Source organism: Pelophylax lessonae (genome assembly GCF_965119305.1).
Source record: "Pelophylax lessonae genome assembly, chromosome: 12".
In the NCBI taxonomy this organism is placed as follows: Eukaryota; Metazoa; Chordata; class Amphibia; order Anura; family Ranidae; genus Pelophylax; species Pelophylax lessonae.
In genome coordinates, this window is record NC_138779.1 from 74050917 (window position 1) to 74077291 (window position 26375).

The following is a 26375-nucleotide window of genomic DNA, read 5'->3' on the forward strand; positions in this document are numbered from 1 at the left end:
TAAAGTAAAGGATGGGTGTTGTCTTTATTATAAATGCCTCTTCACATACAGTACATATGCTAAGAAAAGGGATTATATGGCATGAATTATACATGAAGAAGTATTTAATCAGATGAAATGAAGAGGACCGCTGCTCTGTTAAAATTATATGGACTCACCAAAATGAAAAAATAAACATCCCCTGCCATCATCACAAAGAAAATGCTTACCATTTAGCTTTTTTATACTAAATGAGCACAACACACTTACGTTTTGCAACATTTTGCATTCATCCAGCATTGTCTTCTTTGGCAGCTCTTACATTCAGATCCACATGCTGGAAGACGACAAAGTAAAACAGGAATCGGAAAGAAGCTGTAGCTCACTGTTGGCCTTGATATTAATAAAGTGGAACTTCACCCGAAAGGGAAGGTCCTGCTCTATCTCCTCTTCCCCCCTCCTCCTTCACATTTGGCACTTTTCGGGGGGGGGGGGGGGGTACCTACCTGGTTTTGACATGCACCTTCTCTCCATTTCTGGTCAGATCGCTGTGAAGATCTGAGCATAAGATCAGCCCCCCTCCTTCTCCGCAGCCTTCTGGGACACATCACAGCTCCTAGAAGACTGCAGGACCATTAATAAAGTGCAACGTGGCTCGTACATGCGCAGTTGGAAGCCTGTTGTGGACCTGCAAGGATTCACTGCCGGTTGCCATTAGTTAAGATGCTGGTACCTGGACCCGAAGCGGATTGAAGAATTGGCTCAGGTGAGGACAGTGCTATATCCTGCAGCAGGTAAGTGTCCTTATATTAAGTTAGCAGCTAGAGTATGTGTAGCTGCTGACTTTTATTTTTTTGGGGGGATACTGGAGCTCCTCCTTAAGTTCTAAATGGGTAGACATCTCCACTCAGTCCTTCCTTTGGTTACAACTTGGTATCCTCCATTAACATGCTAGGGCAGCCTGTCTATGCCTTTTTAACGTGGAGGAAGCCTTGAAATAACTTTTATTAATTGTTTATAGTTCAGGGAATCCTTAGCAACCTCTGGAGTAATCCTAGGTTTCCATAAAACTCTGGTCGAGAATGGCTTTGCTGGGATGATCTAAGTATGAAAAACAATGGAAGATAAATTTTAACCGCTTGCCGACTGCTCACAGTATATTTACTGCGGCAGTCGGCCCCTCACAGGCAGAGTGACGTAGGTCTACGTCGCTCGCCTGTGAGGCTCTGGGGAGCGAGCGCGCGCCCGCGGAGGCGCGCTCCCGCGCGGTCACGGACCCCCCTGCGCGTGTGACCAGCGGACCCGATGTCCGCCGGTCACTCGGCGATCGGCGGGGGAGAAGGAGAATGTCAGGCAGCTTGTGTAAACAAGCCACCTGTCATTCTCCTCGCTGTAAAAACACTGATCACTCGGATCTAGTATGTAGATCCGTTGATCAGTGTCCTTACAGCTAGAGCCACAGCCAATCACAGTTAGAATCACGCCCCTAGGGACACACACAGCCCCTCCCTCCCAAATAAAGTTAACCCCTTCACTACCAGTGCATTTTTACAGTAACAGTGCATATATATAGCACTGATTACTGTAGAAATGTCACTGGTAACCCCAAAAGTGTCAAAAATGTCAGTCAAGGGTCCGATCTGTCCGCCCCAATGTCGCAGTACCGCAAAAAAAATCGCAGATCGCCGCCATTACACGTTAAAAAAAAAAACACCAAAAATGACAGAAATCTTTCCCTTTGTTAGTAAACGCGATAACTTTTGCGCAAACCAATCAAAATACGCTTTTTGCGATTTTTTTTTACCAAACATAGGTAGCATAAAACAAATTGGCCGAAAATTTAAAAAAATTTTGATTTTTACATTTTTTTTGGGGGAATTTCATATAAAAAAATGTGAAAAATATTGTTATTTTTGCAAAATGTACGCTCTTTTTTTGTTTATAGCGCAAAAAGTAAAAATCGCACGGGTGATCAAATACCACCAAAAGAAAGCTCTGTTTGTGGGAAAAAAAGGACGCCAAATTTGTTTAGATACAGCATCGCATGACCGCGCAATTGTCTGTTAAAGTCACGCAGTGCCGAATCGCAAAATACCCTCTGGTCGTTTAGCAGGAAAATCCTCCGGGGCTTAAGTGGTTAAAAAATTGTTAGGGTTGAGAATCTTCCAGCAATACCAATTCAACCTATTGTTTAATTTACTATTAACTTTAAAATTTCGAATGATAAATGTACCAGTACATTTGTGAACAGTCTTTTCTTAAAGTGGAACTAAAATGTTTCTGAGCACCACAAGCTAAAACTTCTTTTAAACAGGAACTTTATTCATAACAACTTGCTAAAAAATAATGTTCTTTAGCAAGGAACATACATTCCACAATAATAAATATGCCTACCAGCATTAGTGTGTTTGGTCAATTGCCTCCCGCATTGTTCCTGTTTCTTCTTGCTAGAGGCTGCCATTTTGCTGAAAACCAGAGCCCCTGAGCCCCTGAGAAGCACTAAATCATAAAGTGGAACTAAACCCATCGATTTAATGGTTTGAAAAAACAGTTACATTATTGGAATGCCGGGATTGCTAACTGTCACATTTGCTTGTTTCCTTAACCAACCAACCAACTATAAATTGAGAGTAACTGAGCACGTGCAGAGCAGGATGAGACAGTGTATTACTGGATTTTAAACAGTATAGACACATATTTATTTTTTTTTTCATAGCTACTGTATACCTGCATTGGGGGCCAGCCTGAAGTGATCTAGCATGACTTTATTTTCTGACCCAAATTTCTACTTTAAAAAATATGAATATTCAAGGCAAATCCACCCACCCATTCATGTATCAATGCTTTATTTTGTTGAAATATCACTTTGAAAAACACCCCCCCCCCCCCCTAGCATTTCTGGCCGCAGCCATGTTGAGCATTTACTTCCAGGAATTAATCTGCCCTTAGCTCAGGCATGCAGGCAGGAGGGTGTTCTTGGCTGAGAAGGCCCCACCTCCAATCCTCCAGCTGAAAGAACTAAAATATTAAAAAAGAAGAATAGCGCACACATGCAAAAGAAAAGGCTATCAAATATGGAGACAATCCATAAATAAAAAGGGGGATTTAGTCCCACCATATGGCCATATCGTGCTCAAGCCCACCACTACGTCAAAGTACCCCATTATCAGTGGGTCCTACACTATCCATAAAAAGGGGTGAATCCAGCCTCTCTAACCCTTGGAGACAACACTCCTTGCTGGGAAAGATGTGCTAATGCACTACAAGCGACTCCTCCTATATCTACTTGATAGTGGACTCTGATAGAGTACAGGTGTGTGTGGGGGATGGGGTGCTCAACCCCAGAAGTCTGGTCAGACCGAATACATAATAAACAAGCAAAAAATTGGGGGAGCAAACCCTGAACATGTATATCTAAAGCCGGGGCAGCTATGAACCAAGCGACATGTATATTAAAAAAGAAGAATAGCGCACACATGCAAAAGAAAAGGCTATCAAATATGGAGACAATCCATAAATAAAAATGGGGATTTGGTCCCACCATATGGCCCCACCCCCCACACACACCTGTACTCTATCAGAGTCCACAATCAAGTAGATATAGGAGGAGTCGCTTGTAGTGCAGTTGCACATCTCTCCCAGCAAGGAGTGTTGTCTCCAAGGGTTAGAGAGGCTGGATTCACCCCTTTTTTATGGATAGTGTAGGACCCACTGATAATGGGGTACTTTGATGTAGTGGTGGGCTTGAGCACGATATGACCATAGTCTCTTGGTTCATAGCTGCACCGGCTTTAGATATACATGTTCAGGGTTTTCTCCCCCAATTTTTTACTTGTTTATTATGTATTCGGTCTGACCAGACTTCTGAGGTTGAGCACCCCACCCCCCACACACACCTGTACTCTATCAGAGTCCACTATCAAGTAGATATAGGAGGAGTCGCTTGTAGTGCAGTTGCACATCTTTCCCAGCAAGGAGTGTTGTCTCCAAGGGTTAGAGAGGCTGGATTCACCCCTTTTTTATGGATAGTGTAGGACCCACTGACAATTGGGTACTTTGACGTAGTGGTGGGCTTGAGCACGATATGGCCATATGGTGGGACCAAATCCCCATTTTTATTTATGGATTGTCTCCATATTTGATAGCCTTTTCTTTTGCATGTGTGCGCTATTCTTCTTTTTTAATATACATGTCTCTTGGTTCATAGCTGCACCGGCTTTAGATATACATGTTCAGGGTTTGCTCCCCCTTGTTTAGAAAGAACTAAAATGCCCATGAAGTCTCCTGGGATTTTGGCCTAGGCCAGAAACCAGGGAGACACTGAAGAAAAATGAAAAAAAGGTTAAAACAAGAAAATATAATATACCTTTCTAAGCATTCACTAATGGTAGCAGCATAAGGAACAACAATAGTTCATGTTGCTAAATAAAGTTTAGTTAGATGTTAAGGATGGAGATTGTGTATCTACTACAAGATTGCTTTCCATGGTAACAAAGAAGTGGAGTGGAATTGCTTCACTGATATTAGTTTGTTTTTCCATTCTCTGACCTTCAGGCATTTTCAGGTCATACATAGAGAATAAAGTATAACCCTTGGTTTCCTCTGTAAGGCACCAGCTGGTACTGGAGGCATTTGTTCATTTTCTCAGAGTCTTCCAGTAGTTCATCCACAATCAGTGGGACAGCGTCTGCAGGTCACTAGACTAGAGCATATTATGCCACCCCTTTAAGGGTCTAACACTGGCAGGCTGGAGCCAAGCTAAATGACTGAAGGTGCTTGAAAATATTACACATTCCTTAAGAGGTATGTGTATGAGAAAAGCAGGCAGGAGGTCTAATCCCATCTCAGCCTAATTTAGCTATGAAGCGTGCTCTTTTTTTTCTCTGTATACTTTAAATTTGGTGTTATTTAGAAAGTGCTAATATTATTAAGCATTACATTTGCATTTGTTTTTTTATGGATTATTTACAGATTATAAACAAATTTGTAATAACAAGGAAAAAAAAAAGTTTTAGCCCTCGTTCACACCTGGGGCGATTTGTCATGCAATTTGACAGTTCCAAATCGCATGACAAGTCGCACCCCATTGTCGGGAATAGAATCCTTCAAATCCCCATGACTCAGGTCGCAGCGACTTTGAGAAAGGTTCCTGCACTCCTTTTTTCCCATTTCATCGCGACTTGCATAGACTTCTGTTAAACAAAGTCGCAAGCTGCAATAAATTGGAGGTGCAAGTCGCTCTGATCTGCAGGTTTGAAATTGCGCTGAAGTTGAGCAATTCCAAAGCTGCCGTGATGTGAACCAGGGCTAAAGGCAGTGTTAACTGGAAGAAGAAAAAATACTCTTTTTATGATTTTGCTTTTTATTGTATTGGATTTATATTGTTAATTCTGTTACCATTTACTATTTGATATCTCATTACTTTTGTTACTTGTAATGTAATGGTTTAACAGACTAGGATATATATTTGTTATCCTTTGTTTTCTTTTTTAAACATTTAGGCCCCGTTCACATTGCCGCGATCCGACTTGGGGGGGGGGGGCGACTTCCGAGGTCGCGGTGCGAGCAGCGCGCCGCGACCTCGGAGCGGCCGCCACGGACTTCATAACATTGAAGTCTATGGCGGTCGCTTCCGGGTCGCCCCAAAGAAGCTCCGGACCCTTTTTCTAAGTCGGAGCGACTTGTGTCGCTCCTATTAGAACGGGTCCGCAGCTTCCCTATGGAAGGCGACCTACGGCGACCTGTGAGGCGACCAGGTCGCCTTACAGGTCGCCTTAGTGTGAACGGGGACTAAATAAAATGTATTGTATTTAAAGCAATAATAAACCCAATAACAAAACCTTTAGGTATTACAGTTGACTGGTCCTTAACCTCCCTGGCAGTATGATTCTTTCGGATTTTAGGTGCTGAAAGTGGTACAATTATTTTGCATGTAATTCTTAAGAATGAGCAGCCCAAACCAACTATTTACATATGATTTTTTTTTTTACTGTGCGTTCTTCTTTATAACATCTCGGGTATGATAAAGTTTGAAACACAAAATCATAAATTATAATATAATAAATAACTATAAATAAGTTAAAGTATGTATACATAAATATATACTGTATATATACAGTATGTATACATATATGTATACTATATATATACTGTATATATACATATATATATATATATATGCTGTGAGGGATTAGCTCGGTAGCGGGTGTGGATAACCCCTTTTGGGGGGGTTCGTCACACAGGGAGATAGCCGAGGAGTGGTTGAAAACAACAGTTTATGGTTTATTCGTCCAATTTCTTCAAAACAGTGCATGCAGCAAAAACATCAAAATAAAACAAAACACAAAATAAATCCTGGCCACTGTGGGCGTCTACCTTCTCACACACCGGAACCTATCTAAGGAGTCTTCCCAACCTACTCTTTGGGCAGACCCTGCTGGTTCTACAGCAGACACTCAAATGTCCATTTGTGTTTTCTTTACACAGAAAAAAATTCAACACCTCACCTTTAGAAGTCTCTCATCTGACTGCTCTCCCCAGCTTACACAGCCTCAGGAGACAGCAATCAATAGACTCCCTTTGGACAAGTTATAGAGATCTTAATTGCCTCATTCTGAACAGCTGAAAGTGTTCTCAACTTCCGTACACCTTCCTGCCTACCTCTGCAGCCGACACCTGATAGCAATTAGTGAATTGTCTAAACCAAGCAGAAATATATCTCCCGTCAGTGACAACACCCATAGATTTTCCTGACTTCCTGTCACATACCCCCCCCTCTTGTTTCAACCCTAGGGTTGGGACACAGGTTGACAGGCACGCATGTGCACGGGACAAACCATCTGCATTCCCCATTTGAACACCGGGGCGATGCGTTACCACAAAACTAAATTCCTGAAGGGCCAGAAACCACCTATTTATTCTCCTATTGGTCTCCTTGTTCTGTGCCATCCACTTCAATGGGGCGTGATCCGTCACCAGTTCAAACTGTCTACCCAGGAGGTAGTATCGGAGAGAATCCAAGGCCCATTTCACCGCCAAACACTCTTTCTCAATGGTGGCATAATTCTCTTCATGGGCCTTCAACTTTCGGCTGAGGTACATAACAGGGTGTTCTTCCCCATTGATAATCTGGGACAGTACAGCTCCTAAACCCACATTTGATGCATCTGTCTGGACCACAAAGTCTCGTGAAAAATCAGGTGACTTTAAAACTGGCTGGCTACATAAGGCCTGTTTTAAAGCCTGAAAAGCTGTTTCTGCCTCGGGAGTCCATTTGATCATGACAGACTCCTTCCCTTTGGTCAGATTGGTCAGGGAAGCAGCCTGTGAGGCAAAATGGGGAATAAAACGGCGATAATAACCTGCAATGCCCAAAAATGCACGAACCTGTTTCTTGCTGGTGGGACGTGGCCAATCCTTAATAGCTTCAACTTTGTTTATTTGGGGCTTGATTAGACCTCTACCAATGGTATACCCCAGATACTTCGCCTCTTCTAGCCCAATGGTACATTTTTTTGGATTGGCTGTAAACCCAGCTTTCCAGATGGAATCCAACACAGCCTGAACTTTTGGTAAGTGTGAGTCCCAATCCTCACTGTGAATGACCACGTCATCGAGGTATGCAGCAGCATAGGCTAGATGAGGCCGAAGGGTCTTATCCATGGTGCGTTGGAATGTGGCAGGAGCATTCTGTAACCCAAAAGGCATCCTCCGATATTGGAAAGATCCGTCTGGAGTTACAAATGCTGTTTTTTCCCTGGCCGACCCCGAGAGAGGAATTTGCCAATAACCCTTGGTAAGGTCTAACGTGGTCATGTACCGGGCAGTGCCTAGGCGATCAATTAGTTCATCTATGCGGGGCATAGGATAGGTGTCAAACTTAGTGATTTTATTCAGGCGGCGAAAATCATTACAAAACCGCCAACTTCCATCTGGTTTGGGCACTAAGACAATGGGACTGGACCAATCACTATTTGACTCTTCTATCACCCCCAACTCAAGCATTTTTTTTACTTCCTGGCGAATGGCATCTCGCCGGGCTTCTGGAATTCTATAAGGCTTTAACTTGACCTTATCCCCTGGGGTGGTGATAATGTCATGTTTAACTCCCGAGACCCAACCTGGCAGGTCTGAAAACTTCTCCCTATTACGGAGCACAAATTCTTTAACCTCCTGTTTCTGAAGTTTGGACAGAGTCTCTGCTATCCCAACTTCAGGGACAGCCAGGTGAACTGGAGCAGAAACTCGGGTAGTCTCAGCGACCAAGGACTCTCTATCCTTCCATGGTTTTAACAAGTTCACGTGATAGAGCTGCTCAGGTTTTCGTCTTCCTGGTTGGCTAATTTTATAATTCACCATCCCTATTTTCTCCAATACTTCATAGGGCCCCTGCCATTTGGCTAGGAATTTACTTTCGACCGTGGGGACCAACACCAACACCCTATCACCAGGTGCAAAAGAACGGACCTGGGCCCCACGATTGTAAATCCTTTGTTGAGCCAACTGGGCTTGGGCTAAATGTGCCTTCACAATCGGCATCACTTGGGCAATTCTATCTTGCATTTGGGCAACATGCTCAATCACACTTCGATGAGGGGAACTCTCACTCTCCCATGTTTCCCTGGCAATGTCAAGTAGGCCCCGGGGGTGCCTCCCATACAGCAACTCAAACGGAGAGAACCCTGTGGATGATTGGGGAACCTCTCTTATGGCAAACATCAGATAAGGGAGCAGATAATCCCAATTCTTTCCGTCTTTATCCACCACCTTCCTCAACATTTGTTTTAACGTTTTATTAAACCTCTCCACTAACCCATCTGTTTGAGGGTGATATACTGAGGTACGTAACTGGGTCACTTTCAGGAGTTTACAAAGTTCTCTTGTCACCCTGGACATAAACGGGGTGCCCTGGTCAGTTAGGATTTCCTTAGGTAGACCCACCCGGGTGACAACTTGAAATAACTCCTTGGCTATGGTTTTAGCAGAGGTATTTCGGAGAGGAATCGCTTCTGGGTAACGGGTGGCATAATCCATTATCACCAAGATGTGCTGGTGCCCTCTTGTGGACTTCAGTAAGGGCCCAACCAAATCCATGGCGATCCTCTCAAAAGGAACCTCGATAATGGGCAGGGGTACCAAAGGACTACGGAAATGGGGCATGGGTGCATTAATCTGACACACTGGACAGGAAGAGCAGTACAATTCCACTTCCTTAGTGATCCCAGGCCAATAAAACCTCTGGGTGATTCTCTCCCGGGTTTTTTCTGCTCCCAAATGTCCCCCAAGAATGTGCCCATGGGCCAGTTCCAAAACCATCTTGCGGTACGGTTTAGGCACTACCAGTTGCTCAACAGTGTCCTCTATCCTCTGTGACACTCGATATAAGAGGTTCCTCTCAATAATGAAGTAAGGGAGGGCAATCCTCTCGTCAGGGTTAACTAGCTCCCCATCTATCTTCACTACATTCTCCCGGGCTCTTAGCAATGTGGGGTCCCTCAATTGCTCAGTGATAAAACTTTCTCGGTGCACTTTAAGGTCATCCAACCCTAACGGCCGCTGTTCCTCTTCTGAGGTAGCAGGCTCCTCCCTAGGGACTGGTGTTTCCCCGGCTAAGACTGAGCACGGAAACTCAGGATAATCCTCACAGTTAGAGGATTCTGGAGTAGATGGTTCAGGCTCAGAAGAACCACCTACTGGGGAATCTGGGCAATCCCAGAGTTCCCAGAATTTTGGGAAATCCCTTCCCACAATGGCGTCATGTGGCAGTTTGGGAACTAAACCCACTTGGTGACACAAGTTACCGAGGGAGGTTTCAAAGGAAACTGTAGTCACCGGATATTCTCGAGTGTCCCCATGTACACAAACTACCGCCATTTTCCTAGGATGTACGTTTTTTTTCACCACTAGATCACTTCTCACTAAGGTAACCAGGCTACCTGAATCCAACAATACCACAACATCTTTACCATCTAAACACATTCTATATAAAGGTTTCTCATTCCCCTTTACTGCAGTGTATGTGGTTGCAAAAAAGGACTGTCGTCTCTCTGTCAGAAAGTCACAATGCATGGGTTCATCATCCACTGGGCAAACCGCTGGGCAAACTGCTGCTACATGTCCCTCTTCCCGGCAACGGTAACAAATCAACCTTCCAGTCCTCTCCTGTGGGATGGGTCTTCCAGGTCGCTCTCGCCAAACATTAGTAGTAGTCCTACTAACACCTCGAGTTGCTCTTTGGATCCTCTCTCCACCCCCATCCCCTGACGCAGTCTTACTTATAGGTGGGGAGGGTCTGGTCTTGGGGTGAAAAGTCTGTGCATCTCTGGAAAAAGAGGTCAAATTCTCAGTTGTTAGGTACCTTTCGACCAGGTCTACTAATTTGTCTGCGGTTTCCGGACCACCATGGCTTACCCATTTCTGCAGGGTGTTAGGAAGAGACCTAAGAAATTTGTCCATGACTACTCGCTCCAAAATTTCTGGTCCGGACAGAATTTCTGGCTGCAGCCATTTCTTAGCCAAATGGATGAGGTCATACATCTGCGACCGGGGTGGTTTCTTCAGCTGATAACTCCAATTGTGGACCCGCTGAGCACGGACATCCAAGGTTACCCCAAAACGTGCCAATATTTCCACTTTTAATCGATCATAGTTTTTTGCATCTGCAAGTTCCAAGTCAAAATATGCCTTTTGGGCTTCTCCAGCTAATAGGGGGGCCACTAGTCCAGCCCACTGTTCTTTAGGCCAACTCTCTTTCTCCGCTGTTCTTTCAAACGTGGTCAGAAACATCTCAGGGTCCTCATCTGTAGTCATCTTTGGCAATAAGTGGTTTACCCGAAAAGTCGGTATGTTACTGGCCTGACTCCCAACCTCGGTCTGCTGTCTCTGAAGCTGTTTCACAATGGCCTCCATTTGCTGCTGGTGTCTCTGTTCCACGCCTTCAATGGCCTCTCGGTGAGCTTGTTGTTGAGCTGCAAAGCTCCGCTGAAAATCCGCATTTGCCTGCTGTTGAGCTGCATTTGCCTGCTGTTGGGCTGCATTCGATATAATCAGTTGTTTCAGTATTTCCTCCATTTTTTTGGGTTTACTTTAACTGCCCGCGGCACTCCACCATATGTGAGGGATTAGCTCGGTAGCGGGTGTGGATAACCCCTTTTGGGGGGGTTCGTCACACAGGGAGATAGCCGAGGAGTGGTTGAAAACAACAGTTTATGGTTTATTCGTCCAATTTCTTCAAAACAGTGCATGCAGCAAAAACATCAAAATAAAACAAAACACAAAATAAATCCTGGCCACTGTGGGCGTCTACCTTCTCACACACCGGAACCTATCTAAGGAGTCTTCCCAACCTACTCTTTGGGCAGACCCTGCTGGTTCTACAGCAGACACTCAAATGTCCATTTGTGTTTTCTTTACACAGAAAAAAATTCAACACCTCACCTTTAGAAGTCTCTCATCTGACTGCTCTCCCCAGCTTACACAGCCTCAGGAGACAGCAATCAATAGACTCCCTTTGGACAAGTTATAGAGATCTTAATTGCCTCATTCTGAACAGCTGAAAGTGTTCTCAACTTCCGTACACCTTCCTGCCTACCTCTGCAGCCGACACCTGATAGCAATTAGTGAATTGTCTAAACCAAGCAGAAATATATCTCCCGTCAGTGACAACACCCATAGATTTTCCTGACTTCCTGTCACAATGCACACGTGTATATATATATATATATATATATATATATATATATATATATATATGTACACATATGTATGTTTATATACATACATAAAAAGTACAGTAAAACTGCAGGAAAGGGCACTGGGGGGCAAACTAATGTGAATTTATTTTGCATTGTATCAGTGTGTTTGAGGTGTTTTACTTTTGAATTTCCTGCCAGTTCCACCCCCTGCGAACGTCACGTCGCAGGAGACGGAAGCCAGGGCACAGAGCATCGGGAGCGAGATCCGCCGCCGAACACCGATGGGATATATCGCTGGATCCCGGGGACAAGGTAAGTAACCCCTCTACCAGGATCCAGCGATCTTCCTAGTGGTATCCCGAGTGTGGCTCGGGGTTACCGCTTTTGGCACTGAAATTTATCCCCGAGCCAAACTTGGGAATACCGCTAGGAAGGTTAAGGTGGTATGTATTGAACCCAAAAGCAAACTTTTATATCATTGCAGCTTATCAATCCTTGGATGTGGTTGCATTTGTTTTCTTTTGTTACGCTTCCTTTCCTGGTGCTCTTGCAGATGTAGCAGGTAAATGGTCGAGACAAACCATTTGCCACTGGCAGGGGTGCTTACCATGATCAGCTTTTATTTATTTATGGCTTTATATAAATCCTATATAATAGTAATATAATAATAATTAAAATAATTTATGTAAAACCTTTATCCCAAAAGTAAAAAAACAAAACAGTTTGATATAACTACTATTAAATTATTATCTGGAGTTTGACTATAATTTGTCAGTGTATTTAAATCTGTTAGTACATCTAACAGTTTCCTCCTTGTATATCAAAAATGCTGTTATTCAAAGGTACGCCTTCATCCACAGTGTAGACACTCTAAGGCCTCTTACACACGATACTCCTGTTTGAGCATCTCCTTTTTCAGCCCTAAATTTCAGGCGTATTTGTTTTCTTGAAGTTTGCGCATTCGCATGCATTTTCGCACATATGCGTTTGCGCAAATTCGCATCAATTTGCGTCTTTTCGTTCAAAAGGATTCTCGCGTTCTTGTAAAATATGCTAATTAGCATTTTTCAGATCAACAGTATGTTCATATGCGTTCAGTTGTTCGCAATCATGTGTATATGCGCGCATTTGCGTCCATTAAGCGTAACTTACTGTCCAAAAATGCAGATTTTTCTATTTTGTTCTTACTGAAGAACACTGGGCTCATTTTTGCGCCTGTGTGCATAGGCAAATTACAATGAATGGGCTGTATTTTAGCTCAGAAAAAAAAAAAAAGCTGTACTGAGCTTTTTTAAGCTGCAGTGTGCAAGAGGCCTAATACAGGAGGTGTGGTAATGGACAGATCATCGGGTGAAAACAGAGGGGACAAAAAGCCAAAGAAAAATAAACTAATGAAGCCACCCCATCTAATAACTGGTAAGCTGCAATTTATTACATTTTTGATTTTGGGTTTACTATAACTTTAAATGTGGTAGCTGCAAAAGACTTTTTTGTCATTTTTCGTTCAATCAGCAGGCGCTGTTGTTGCTGTATCATACTGTAGTGGTATTCTGGGATTTGACTGTAAAATGTTTATAAAAACTGCAAAAAATGCACTAATGTTTTTATTATCACACATAATTGCAATACACTTTGTAAAATCCCTGCGAAAACTAAACGAAAACATCCACACAAAATATTTTTCATGCTTAGCAGTCAAAAAAAATTAAAAATTGCAAAGCTGTAAAAAGGCAACTTACACTAAAAACCTTTAGGCTTCTTTCACACGAGCCGACTCCACCTGCGCAATTTTCAGTGCAACTTTTTAATATACAACTTTTGAGCCTGACTTTGATAGACTTTGAAGTGACTTTGATAAAACTTTGACACTCTTTGGCATTGCAGTCATGTTAAAGTCAGATTAAAGTAGTGCAGGAACCTTTTCTGAAGTGGCAGCGACTTCAGTAGTGTCAATTGGAACGGCTCTCATAGACATACATGGCATTTCATGTGTAAAGTGTGAAAGAGGCTTTACTACTTCTTGCATTTTGGTAAATACTCTGAGAACATTGTGACCGTAAGGTAGCCCGTATATTAGTTTTTTTTGTTTTTCATTCAACCAGCAAGTCGAAATGACTTAATACCCTCACCCATGGTTACGACTAAGCGGACGTTTATCCGTGAAACGCGTCAACTACTATGCGTTCATCTCTTGTCTCTGACTATAGTATGGATACACTTTGAATTGATTTTATCTTTTGGATACGAATAAAACAGATTTTATATTTTTCACCTTCAAGTTGGAGTGCAGCTATTTCTCTCTATACATTATAGTTGCCTGGACTGCGGATCCTTGCTGCACCTTATTTGGATGGTTGGGATTACTTTATCACTGGAGCGGTTCTTTTGCCCTTTCTACTGATCTGTGACCCCCCACCCATACATTCAATGTGGATGGGGGAATTATTCCCGCTGTGGATGGGGGAATCTACCAGCCTGCCCATACATGGATCAAAATTTAACTGGTTCCTGCTGAACTGCCAAATTTAGATCTATGTTTGGCCGACTTAATGCCTCATGCACACAGAGTATACGCCTGTTGATCCCAGCATTGCCAGGCATTGAGCATTTTTTCTTTTTAGCCTGTAATAGCACTTCTGTGTAAGCCTATGGGCCCATGCACACATAGGTGTTTACAGTCACGTTAGAAGCGGAGTGTTTACAGGCAGAAAAAAAAAACATCAAAAGCGCATTCGTGAGAGGAGCCAACGCAGAACTGCTTTAAAACTAGTAGAATGGTACGTGCCTAGAATGCCTGAAAATACCTGGTCCATGATTCTGCCGGAACACAGCGTCGGCAGAGGCAGAATAACTTAGTTACACAAATAGTTTGTTTGAGTTGGCTTGGCCAAAACAAATTATGGACTTTAGCTTTAAAGTGTAACTTAAGGCAAAATGTTTTTTTTTAAATCTGGATGAAGTGGTATGGAGTTAGAACCATTCTCAGTTTTATATTGTGGTCTCTGTTCTTCTTTGGCCCCCTTCATACAGGCACTGCCAAGTCCGATCAGCAGGAGATCCATGAACAGATCCTCGGCTGAATCAGAGCAGACCAGTATGGATGTCATAAACGGGACAACTGTGCCCGTCCAGTTCTGCATTTACAAACTGGAACTTTCCAGAATCTTGTTAGATCTATGGGTGGATGAATGAAAGCAGACTTGCATCCATTTACGTCAGAATACCTCTGATCCATCATATTAAAATCCAGAAAAACAAGTACAGATCATTTCCATTGTTTTTCTGGATCTGGATGGACTGAGAGAGATGTGAATGGGTACACGTATGTTTACATCTACCTGCCCATAGACCTGACCACCTACATGAAAGGTTATTTTCCTGCTTGTCTTGGTCATCCTTGTCATCTGGGATGAAAGTGAGGGTAAAGCATAAATTTTGAGTTGACAACAGCATTGGAATAAAGAGAAAATCTTCCAATGGGGACACATGTTCTTGTAAGAAGTGATTTTTTCTCACATTGGAAAATTATCCTCTTACTTCCCTTTAAGTCTCTATGACAGCAAGTAAAGGTAAATTTCCTGATGACAAAAAAAATACTGAAAGTAGTTTTAACCCTCCTGAAAAAAAAGTATTGGATGTAGAAACACTTCTATGGTTCCTCTATACGTGGTTTGGGGTAGTACCCTACATCAACTATGCAATGTGTGTTTTATTGGTACACATGGAAAAATGGCCTTGGATTACATAACTTTAGAGGGCCATTGACAGCAGAGGGGTTAAACCCTGGAAATTAAAAAAAAAAGAAAACATGTTCCAGAGAAAGTTGGGACACAAGGAGCTTCTATTCTAGATCACGTGCAACAATGAAGTTTAATCTACAACCCAGGGGATTCCAAAGTCTAAGAGGATGAAGCCTTCACCTTTCACCCCTTGGACCTCCGCTTCCACTAGTTTCTGGTAGTAAAGTAATCTAGTTTTATGGGTTTCATCTTTTACCCTTTCTAGGAGGACCGTGTCAGTGAACATCATTAGGCGCTGTGAGTCTCTCCAGTAGAGGCTCACACGGAATTAAGTCTACTGCCTCCTAGAGAGCTGCCAAGGTCGGGTTTGAGGTCACTGCCGCAGGGCAGCTGCAAATGCTTCATAAACAGTTTATAAATGAATCTGGACATTTAAATCCAATAAAACGTTTATCTCAATTTAGTGTTCTCCTCCAACAGTTGTTAGGTGGAAATGCCACTCTTAGGATTACTCAGTAAGGAAATGTAGAGCAGCTTATAACAATCTATCAAAATTCCACTTCCAGTGAACTAACTTAAAGTTGAACTACAGACAGATATGTTGTATAAAAGGCGCATAGAAATGCAGTTTTGTACTGTATTTATCATAACATCATTGAACTTTTTGCAATTTTTTTTGAAAAATATTGCATGCAGTAGAGGTGCCTGACTTTAAAATATCTGCCTATTAACGCGGTTGTATGCTCACAGCATAAAAAAAAAAAAACCTGCAAGACAAAGGCATAATGAGCTAGTATGCATTGCATACTAGCTCATTATGAAATACTTACCTTAGAACGAAGCCCCGAAAAGAGTCGCCCTGACAAAGCTGAGGGAGCTGTCATGTTCCCTCGGCGTCTCTTCCGGGTTCAGCGGCTCCGGCGCTGTGAGTGGCGCATGCGCGTGGGAGTTTACTTTCTGGCAAGGAGCCGGCAAAGAGCTCTGAAGGTCCGCCGGACCTTCAGAGCGCATGCGCCGCTGCTGTCAGCGGCTGCATGCGGGGCGAATATCTCCTAAACCGTGCAGGTTTAGGAGATATTAATTTTACCTACAGGTAAGCCTTATTATAGGCTTACCTGTAGGTAAAAGTTTAATGGCAGAGTATACTTCCACTTTAAAATCCCTGTACAGCAGATCTTATACTGGGGAAGGTAGAAGCAGCACACAAAACCAATCAGTTGTGTTACAATAGAAGCAGCATGCTGATTGGAGGAGAAAGTAAAGTGATTGAGATCGAATTATCAGTCTGCTGCATCCTCTTTTCTGCCCAGTCACAGGGTGGGGGTGCAGAGGAGACCTGTAAGGGCGCATTTACACCTGAGGTTGGGGGGCAGTAAAATCCTGCAGTTGAGCCGCGCTTTTACTGCTTTTCCAACCGCAACCTCCTTAAGCTGCAGATGCAGCAGCCAATGTACACCTGCCACGGCTGCAATGCTTTGCGGCTGTGGCAAGAATTATACCTCCATTTCGGAGGGAATAGCGCCCACTAAGTGCGACCAATTCAAGTGAATGGGGCTGCTCTGCAGGCTCCTCACAACCTCAGTTGAGGTACCCTAGAGCAGGATTCAAGAGGTTACAGCAGGCACTGAGGAGGCAATACTATGCCTCCTCACCACCTGTTTCTGAGGAGCGATCTGAATGCGGATCGCTCTTAAGAGAGCAAATCCTGTATGAACAAGCCCTTAGTGTTTCTGAACTGTAGCAGAGAAAATAATCAGGTGTTCCCCCTGCCAGACAGGGCTGTGTTGTGTGGCAGAGCTGTGTAAATCTCAGAACTGGTTGGATAAAAGGTAGGTTAAACAGTTCTATGTTATCTATATTTCATCTGTGTATTTAGCTTTGAGAGCATTCCTTGGAAGCCAAAAAGCTGATTTCCTACTAAACAGAAAATTTAAATGTTTGTTATGTGAACACTCAAAAGGAGGACATTCCAATAGGATTCTACTGGAGCATTTAAAAAGCATTGGAACTTGAAGATGTCTGGAAAAGAGTGCATGCAATAATGGTTTTAATGGAAAGCAATGCAAAGCAAATGGCAGCTATGTGCTTCAATGTGTACTACCTAATTCAACACAATGATAAAGACAGAGCAGGTGCTGCAAAGTCTTCTCAAAGCTAGAAAATCACTCCGCAAACTCTTTCTCTTGACACTTGAGTACACTAAATCTTACTGCACAGCTACTGCTGGGCACACAACAGGCCTAAAATCGGCTGAAAATGGTTGGTTTGGCAAAAAACAGCCAACTGTTGGTCTGTGTGTACAGCTCCTCGTTGGACAAAAGCCGATCTCACAAGTGACTTCTGTGGATTGAGCATGCTGGAAAACCAGCACCTGATCAGTGGGTTCTGGTGGAGAGATCTCTGTATTGACATCAGATATGTACGGTGATCTGTATGTTTTTTTTATTCAGCCCACTGGGCTGGCTTAAGTCTGAGGTTTCTGAGAAACAGTGTACCTGAAGGGAAACAACTGGGCTGGGCTGAGTGCACTGGGCTGCCTCTATAGATTACCCACAGCTCTCTGAGAATCCTTTTTCATGAATTTAATTTGTAAAACCACAGGTGGAAAATGTAAACTTTAAAGCGGAGTTCCGGCCTCAAATACCTTTTTTAGCTATAAATACCCCTATAATACTAATCTATCGCCCTTTACAGAACCGCTATTCTCATACTTACAAGGTGTACAGTATTGGATTTTAGTCAAAAATCTTACTTCTAAAAATGCGGTCTGGGTGCGGCCATCTTGGATGTGGGCACCTGAAGCCGCAGTGTAATCTGCTGTGACCTTCTTCCTGATTCCAGGGAGTGTTCTGGGAGTTCTTCCTGATTCCAGCCTCCTGGGAGTGATGACAAACAGCTCCCAGGATGCAATGCAAAGGCGGAAGTGGTGTCGGTGGCCGTGGCCACAGAGGGGGGAGAAGGAGGAAGTACAATCAAAAATGCCCTGAAAATAAGGTAAGGGACCCCCCAAAAAAATTGAAAATGCCCAAATGTTGATCAGCATAGCGAGCACTCCAGGAATTACTAAAGTTGCAAAATAGGCCGGAACTCCACTTTAAGGTAAAATTTACTCTAAGCCAGGCATGTCCAACATGCGGCCCGGGGGCCACATGTGGCCCGGGACCCCAGGCAATGCGACCCACTTCCCCCTGACAATTATTTTTTTTTTGCTGGGGAGGAAGGAAGTCAGGTCGGGGGCACGGCCACAGCGGCTTCCAACTAACGGTAGGCAGAGGCTGCCTCGGAGGGGAGGGGGGAGGGAGGCGAGCATGTGCAGTGTTTGACTCCTACCACCATGAACACTTCAAATCACTGAAGTGGTCATGGTGGTTAGAGTGTTCCTTTAATATCTCTCAGAAGAAGTAAACCTCTGTATACTGATTCCATTTCATTTGATCATCCTCTAGTTGTGTTAAATTAGTGCGGGGGGGCGCGGCGGTGCGGGAAGGGCGCGGTGGCATTTTATTACTTATCTACCTTAACTATAGTAGATATTTTATATGCGGCCCGAGAAAATTTCTCTACACTCAATGTGGCCCAGAGAAGCCAAAAGGTTGGATACCCATGGTCTAAGCCATTGTTGTTTGCCTTTAGGAGCTTCATATAGGTTGTTGGAAGCTTGTTAGATATATCATAGTAATAAATAATAAAGTAATAAATAAAAAATAAAGTAAAACTAAAGGCAACATTTTTTTCCCATTGTGGATAACATTATAACCAGTCAGATTTTTTTGACAGCAGAAGAAGACCAAGTGGTCCATCCAGTCTTCGCCAGTTTTTTTAACTTTTTTTTTGTCTGAGTATAGATTTATGTTTATCCCAAGCATGTTTGAATCCACTTACTGTTGACTGACTAACTGCCTCCATCGGAAGTCTATTCCAAGCATCAACTACTCTTTAGGTAAAAAAAAAACTTTCTGAGATTGGTTTGAACTTTCCTACTGCTAATTTGAGGTCATATCCCTGTGTTCTTGATCTTGGCTTCATATTGAAAATACTGCCCCCCTGAGCTTTTTTCACCCCCTTGATAGATTTCAATCATGTCTCCCCTTTCCCTTCTTTCCTACAGACTGTATTAAAGTGATTGTAAAGTCTTGTTTTTTTTTTTTTTAATATCAAACAAGTCTATCCTCTGTGAAGTGGTTTTGCACAGAGTGGCCCAAATCCTCCTTTTCTCAGGCCCCTCTTCTGTGCCCCTAGCAGCTTTCTATGGCGTCACCCGAGCCGAGTCACAGCTCTTCGTGTCCATTCAGACACGGAGCCGTGACCCAGCCCCACCCCCTCACTCCTGAATTGCTGAATGATTTTGATTGAGAGCAGCGGAAGCCAAAGACGCGGCGCTGCTGTCTCAGCCAATGAAGAAGGGAGTCCCAGGCAGCTTAGACACTCCTGCAACATTGCTGGATAAAGATGGGCTCAGGTAAGTATTAGGAGGGCTGTGGGGGGCTGCTGCACACAGAAGGTTTTTTTTTATCTCAATGCATAGAATGCAATAAGATATTAAAAAAAAAAAACTTCTGCCTTTACAATCCCTTTAAGTTCCTGAGGTCTTTCCTGATAGGTTTTATCCCTCAGACCTTCTACCATTTGTGCTGCCTGTCTCTGGACTTCAGCAAGTTGTGTGTTTTTCAGTGATCAATGATCTTTCTTTTTAGGAGTGGTTCCAGTAACTTGACTTTAACAGCTCTTAAACTCACTGGTCTGTAACTGCCAGCTTCTTGTGGACAGGTACAATATTAGATTTAAAAGATCAGTTATTGATCCAACAACTATATCTCAATGTTCTCTTAGAAGTCTGGGATGAATACAATCAGAATAACATTACACCCATTGCTTTATTATCATTTAACCAAGGCAGTTCCTCTGCTACCTGAACCATCATTGCTAGAACCAACATGATCTGCCAACTTGCCGTTTATTTCTGAAAAGACTGAACAGAAGTAATTGTTTAATTGATTTGCTATATTTAGGTCTTCCTCAACATATGTGTTGTGTCCAGTTTTCAGTTGAATGATCCCATAGTATTTTTCCTTCCATCACTGATTTACCTAAAAAGGTTTTGATTCCTTTCTTCTTTTTCCAATATGTTTTATTAGAAAAACACATTGAATAGAAATGAAAAACTGTCTTACAATCAAACATTACAGGTCCAGATTTTCACAGTGATTCAAATGTGCAATCACCTGGAAAGTTGAGTGAGCAATATACTGTAGGTTAACATTTGTGGGATTTACTATTATAGTAACAATTTAAGGAAGATACAGTTATCAAAAAGGAAAAACTGTAACACTGCCCTCAGATACTAATACAGTCGTTTCATATAATGTCTTACTGCTGAGGAGATCCTCTTCTGTAAGACCCGTTCACACTATGTCGGATCCGACTTCGGGGCGACCTGTGACGTCGCGTGCAGCGCGACTTTGGCGCGACTTGCACGCACTTCATAAAATTAATGTCTATGTTAGGCGCTCCAGGTCGCCCCGAAGTAGTACAGGACCCTTTTTCTAAGTCGGAGCGACTTGTGTCGCTCCTATTAGAACCAGTCCTGTACTACTCAATGGACCGCGACTGTGTGCGAATTGCCAGGCTGACCAAGTCGCCTGACAAGTCGTATTAGTGTGAACCGGCACTTAAGTCTAGAGGGCCAAAAACCCCTATAGGTGGTGCCAGGTAAGAAGTATGTTGAGGCAAGTAAAAGAAACCTGGATAACTAACTTAAGAAGTGGCTAGAAGAGGACTGGACCAAAGAATCAGGGGAGAAAGAGGCGGTAAGAGGGATGAGGAATCCCCAGGAGATGAGCTCTCAAGGAAGCCAAGCCAACAGACCTTGGCCGAGTTTCACATGAAACCCTGTCAGGCAAGCAGCAGGGACCTGCCCAGGTCTTTCGGAAGGTAATGGTCGATCCAGGGAGACCATATCTTACTATTTTTGTAGGTCATGTCAGTTAGAGGGGATCCTTGCTCCTCTGCCTATTTCAAAGAGGAGAGAGCAATATCCTGCATATTAAACATAGCCTTTTGAAGTTCTGTGTAGGAAGTGACCCATTTCTGAAAATTTGTGCTATATCCCCAAAAGAGTAATTTTAGGTACAGCCAAAATACTGTATGAAATTTCGTCCTAATGACCAGTGGCAAAAAGAAAGTTGGAATACTTTGGCACTTTGTCATTTGGATTGGTTGTAATGCCCTCTGTATATTATTAGTCGCTTGTTTTTTTGAGCTGTTGTTCCCTCTAGACATCCAATAAGGAGTGCTGGAAGAGAAGAGTACACATGGATTTGGATGATGAATCCGAGCGGTGTGACAGCGAGCCTCCAACGTTCATCTGCCTATCAAGGTAAGGTTTCAAAACAATATTGGAGTCTCCTCCCATAATAAGTGTACCTCGTGCATGGAGTTGTACAACCTTAAAGAGAGGTGAGAAAAAGGATATCTGGTTATCTTTGTTTTCTTTCTTAAAGCAGAACTTTACCCATAAACACTCAATAAAAAATATTGTTCTTTAGCAAGGAACATACATTCCACATTAATGATAATATTACCAAGATTAGTGTGTGCTGTAAATTGCCTTCATCATTGCTCTTGTTTCCTCTTCTGCCATTTTGCTGAAGCCCAGAGCTCCTGAACAGCAGTAAATTGTTAGGCTGTCAGCAGATCGGACTCTACATTTTCAGCACAGTGCCTAAAAATAGAGAGCAACTGAGCATGTGCAGAGCAGGGTGAGACAGTGTATTACTGGATTTTAAACAGTATAGGCACTTTTTTTTTTTAAGTATAACTAAAGGCAAGCAGCACTTCATTTTTGGACTAAAGTTCCACTTCAATCGTGAAGGGAGATTTTCCTTTACTTCCTGTCCCAAAGAAAAAACAGGAAGTGAGAGGAAATCCCTCCAAAGTCAGTGAATCCTTTGTTGCTACCGGGGTTATTATTATACAGGAGTCATATAGCGCTGACAGTTTACGCAGCGCTTTACAACATGAGGGTAGACAGTACAACTACAATACACTTTAATACAATAAGAATCAGAGATCCCTGCTCATTAGAGCCTGCAATCTAGGTGGGAGGATCAATACAGATACAAAAGTTAATAACTGTGAAGGAGGTGCTGATGGAGAAAATAAATGTACAGTTGTTAGATGGGGGCCAGATAGGCTTTTCTGAAAGGATTAATTTTCAGGGATCGTCGAAAAGTGGGCAAAGTAGGAGATAGTTGGAAAGATTGGGGTATAGCATTCCAGAGGTTGGGAGAAGTCCTGGAGGCGAGCATGAGATGAGGTAACAAGGGAGCAAGAGAGCAGGAGGTCTTGGGAGGAACCAAGGGAGTGATTTGGCTGGTATATTGAGACTAGGTTAGTGATATAACTGGGGTAAGTAAGGCTTTGTAAGTTATTGTTAATATCTTGAATTTATTTGATTGGTTGAGTGGCAGCCAACGAAGGGATTGGCAGAGAGGGGTAGCAGACATCGAGCAGTTTGTAAGGTGGAAGAGCCTGGCAGCAGCATTCATAATGAACTGAAGGGGTGATAGCCTATTTAAAGGTTAGCCAATGAGAAGGGAGTTGCAGTAGTCTAGGCAAGAGATGCCCAGGAAATGGATTAGAAGATTTGTTGTGCCATTGGTTAGGGAGGGGCGTATCTTGGAGATGTTGCGGAGATTCAGGAGGCAAGCTTTGGACAGCGATTGGATGTGGTGCCGAATAGATAGCTCAGAGTCCAGGAATACACCTAGGACCTTGGCATGGGGTTGATAGATGAGCTGTTGATTTTGATGAGGAAGAGGCACGTGGGGGGAGAAAATATCATGAGCTCGGTTTTGGATAGGTTGAGTTTTAAGAAGTGACGTGACATCCAGGATGATATGTCTGTTAATAAGATGGTGATGCATGAGGAGACTGAGCTGGGGGTAGAGAGATAGATTTGGGTGTCATCCGCGTAGAAATGGTCTTGAAAGCTATGGGAGGCAAGGCCAAATCGCAGCTAATTGCCGGCAACGGAACCGAATCGGTGCGATGCCGACTTTGCGGCGCCACACCGAGTTCCTGCACTACTTTTGGCGACTTCGGGGGTGATTTCAATAGACATCTGTGCATGAACCCGCACAGATGTCTTTCAAATCGCTCCTGAACTCGCAATGAAATGCCTCCAATGTGTACGAGGGCTAAAAGCTGAAGTTGGAAGCTGATTGGTTACCCTGCACAGCTTCTTTAGATTCTGTCTGCTCCAGTTTTAGTAAATTCCCCCCCACTGGGTACTCAGCATCTCAGTTGATTTAGAGCCAGTGGTGACAGCTTACTTATGCAGCTTGACTTGCAGCAGTTCTGTATACCATATACACATCTGCATGACTCTTTTTGGAAGATGCTTGCCCTAGCCCAGCCCTAGCCAGCCTTGAGTCCTGGTCACAGTATTAAACTAGTTACAGATGCTGAGAATTCTCAGCATGTCCAGACATGTATGGATAATGACTGGCGAGTAAACACATTTAAACTTCTGAGAAGGAAGGAAAGTGCTTATTATTATATGAGGACTTAGTGAAGCCAGAGAGAAAGAGAAACATTGGTATCTCCTATTTTTTAATGTACAGATAAGAGCCGAGGCGATCCGACTTTGGGGGGCGACCTGTGAAGTCCAGTGCACCGCTGTGCACCGCGACTTCGGCGCGACTTGCAGAGACTTCACATAATGGAAGTCTATGCAAGTCGCTCCCAGGTCGCCCCAAAGTAGTACAGGACCCTTTTTCTAAGTCGGAGCGACTAGTGTCGCTCCTATTAGAACAAGTCCTGTACTACTCAATGGACCGTGACATACCGCGACTTGTCAGGCTGACAAGTCGCCTGACAACTCGCGCTAGTCTGAATGGGCTCTAAAGCTATTTATTTTTTGTTTTGGGTAGAGCAGATAATAGTTTGAACCCCTGTGTATTTTTTTCGTGTTGGCTATCTTGTCCCATAGGGAAGATTTTCCTTCACTTCCTTTCCTGGAGATGCAATAGGAAGTGAAAAGAAAAATTTGCAAAGTGGGAAAACAATTAGACAGTTGTCACCTGAACAAGTGTCCCGATTTGAATATTTCCCCCCTATTTCTGTTTTGGTGACAACTGTAAAATGCTGAAATTCCTATCGCTTTCTGTTCTCAGGATTAGAGCCATCCAAACGAAGAGAGATAATCATCGATCAGGCATACAAACAACAATAACCTGACAGAGATCATAGCCCTTGCTCACTGTACCAAATATTTAATTAAAAAACCTTTTGGATTTAGATACTTAGAGACTTATCTAAATTGCTGTTCTTACACTTTGAGGTGGAAGAACCTCACATATTCAACTGGTACAACCCTTTCAGGGCTAATGGCAGCTATAAATGATCACAGTATCAGATTTCTTTGTAATGTTTCTGTGACCAGTACAGTATCTCCTGTCCTTTTCTGCTTGATTTAAAGTCTGCCATTAGTCTCAGGACAAAATATTAGATCTTTATTAACCAGTTCTGGACCGGATGGATTTGCCCCCTTAATGACCAGGCCATTTTTTGAGATTCGGCAGTGCATTATTTTAACTGACAATTGCGCAATCGTGCGACACTGTACCTAAAAAAAATTTATGTGCTTTTTTTTCCCACAAATAGAGCTTTCTTTTGGTGGTATTTGATCACCTGTGCAATTTTTATTTTTTGCGCTATAAACAAAAAAAGAGCGACAATTCTGAAAAACAAAAAACAATATTTTTCACTTTCCGCTATATAACACTCCCCCCCCCCAAAAAAAAATTTTTAAAATTATTTTTTTTACTCCTTTTAGACCAATTTGTATTCTGCTACATATTTTTGGTTAAAAAAATCACAATAAGCTTATTTTGATTGGCTGGCGCAAAAGTTATCGCATCTACAAACTAGGAGAAAGATTTATGTCATTTTTATTTATTACATTTATTTTTTACTAGTAATGGCGGCGATTTACAATTTTAAGCGGGACTGCGACATTACAGCAGACAGATCGGACCCCTAACTGACATGTTTGACACTTTTGGGGGGACCAGTGACATTACTATAGTAATTAGTGCTAAAAATATGCACTGTTACTGTAATAATGACACTGGCTGGGAAAGGGTGAACCTAGGGGTGATCAAAGGGTTAATTGTGAGCCTAGGGGAGTGATTACTAACTGTGGGGGGGAGGGGCTTGTGAAATGATCATAGAGACCTGTGATCCTATATAGAAGGATCACAGGCGCTCTGATCATTCCAGAGAGAACAACGGTCAGCTGTGTTTATAACAGCTGACCGTCCTTCTCTTTCAGCGGGGAATGATTGCGGGTGCCCGGCGGCACCTGTGGATGGAAATTCCCATTGCCTAGTGGGGGCGGGAGCGCAGCGCATGCTCGCCCCCCCCCCCCCCCCCCGGAGCGCTCCCACGGATCGTTGTACAGGTACGGTGATTCGCACAGCCGAGCCAGCCTGCCGCAGTATATATGCGGCGGGCGGTTGGCAAGTGGTTAAAGTAACACTTACAGATGAAGGTGATGTATTAACAAATGACAAATAAAACTGACATTGATTATTAATTTATTGACTAAATTAGCAAGAATGCAGATTTCCCCAATGGAAAAGGTTAGTACACCCATTCATTTACCAAAGGACCTGATATGGATAGAAGGGAGAGACCCGACGCTTTTCTTTTTTCTTTATTTTTCATTGGCAGCATTCTTTTGTTTACATTTAGTTGTAAGTGGGGATTCAAATTCACATCATTCTGAAAATTTGGAAATTCGTTTGAAAATTAATAAACGAAAATTAAATTAATTTTAACTAAATTCGTTACTATTGTTATTCGAAATTCGGATACATCTCCGCATCTCCGAATACCCAAACATTTGTCTGAATTTAGATTCGCACCGAAACAAATTGCACATGTCTAATGCCTATGA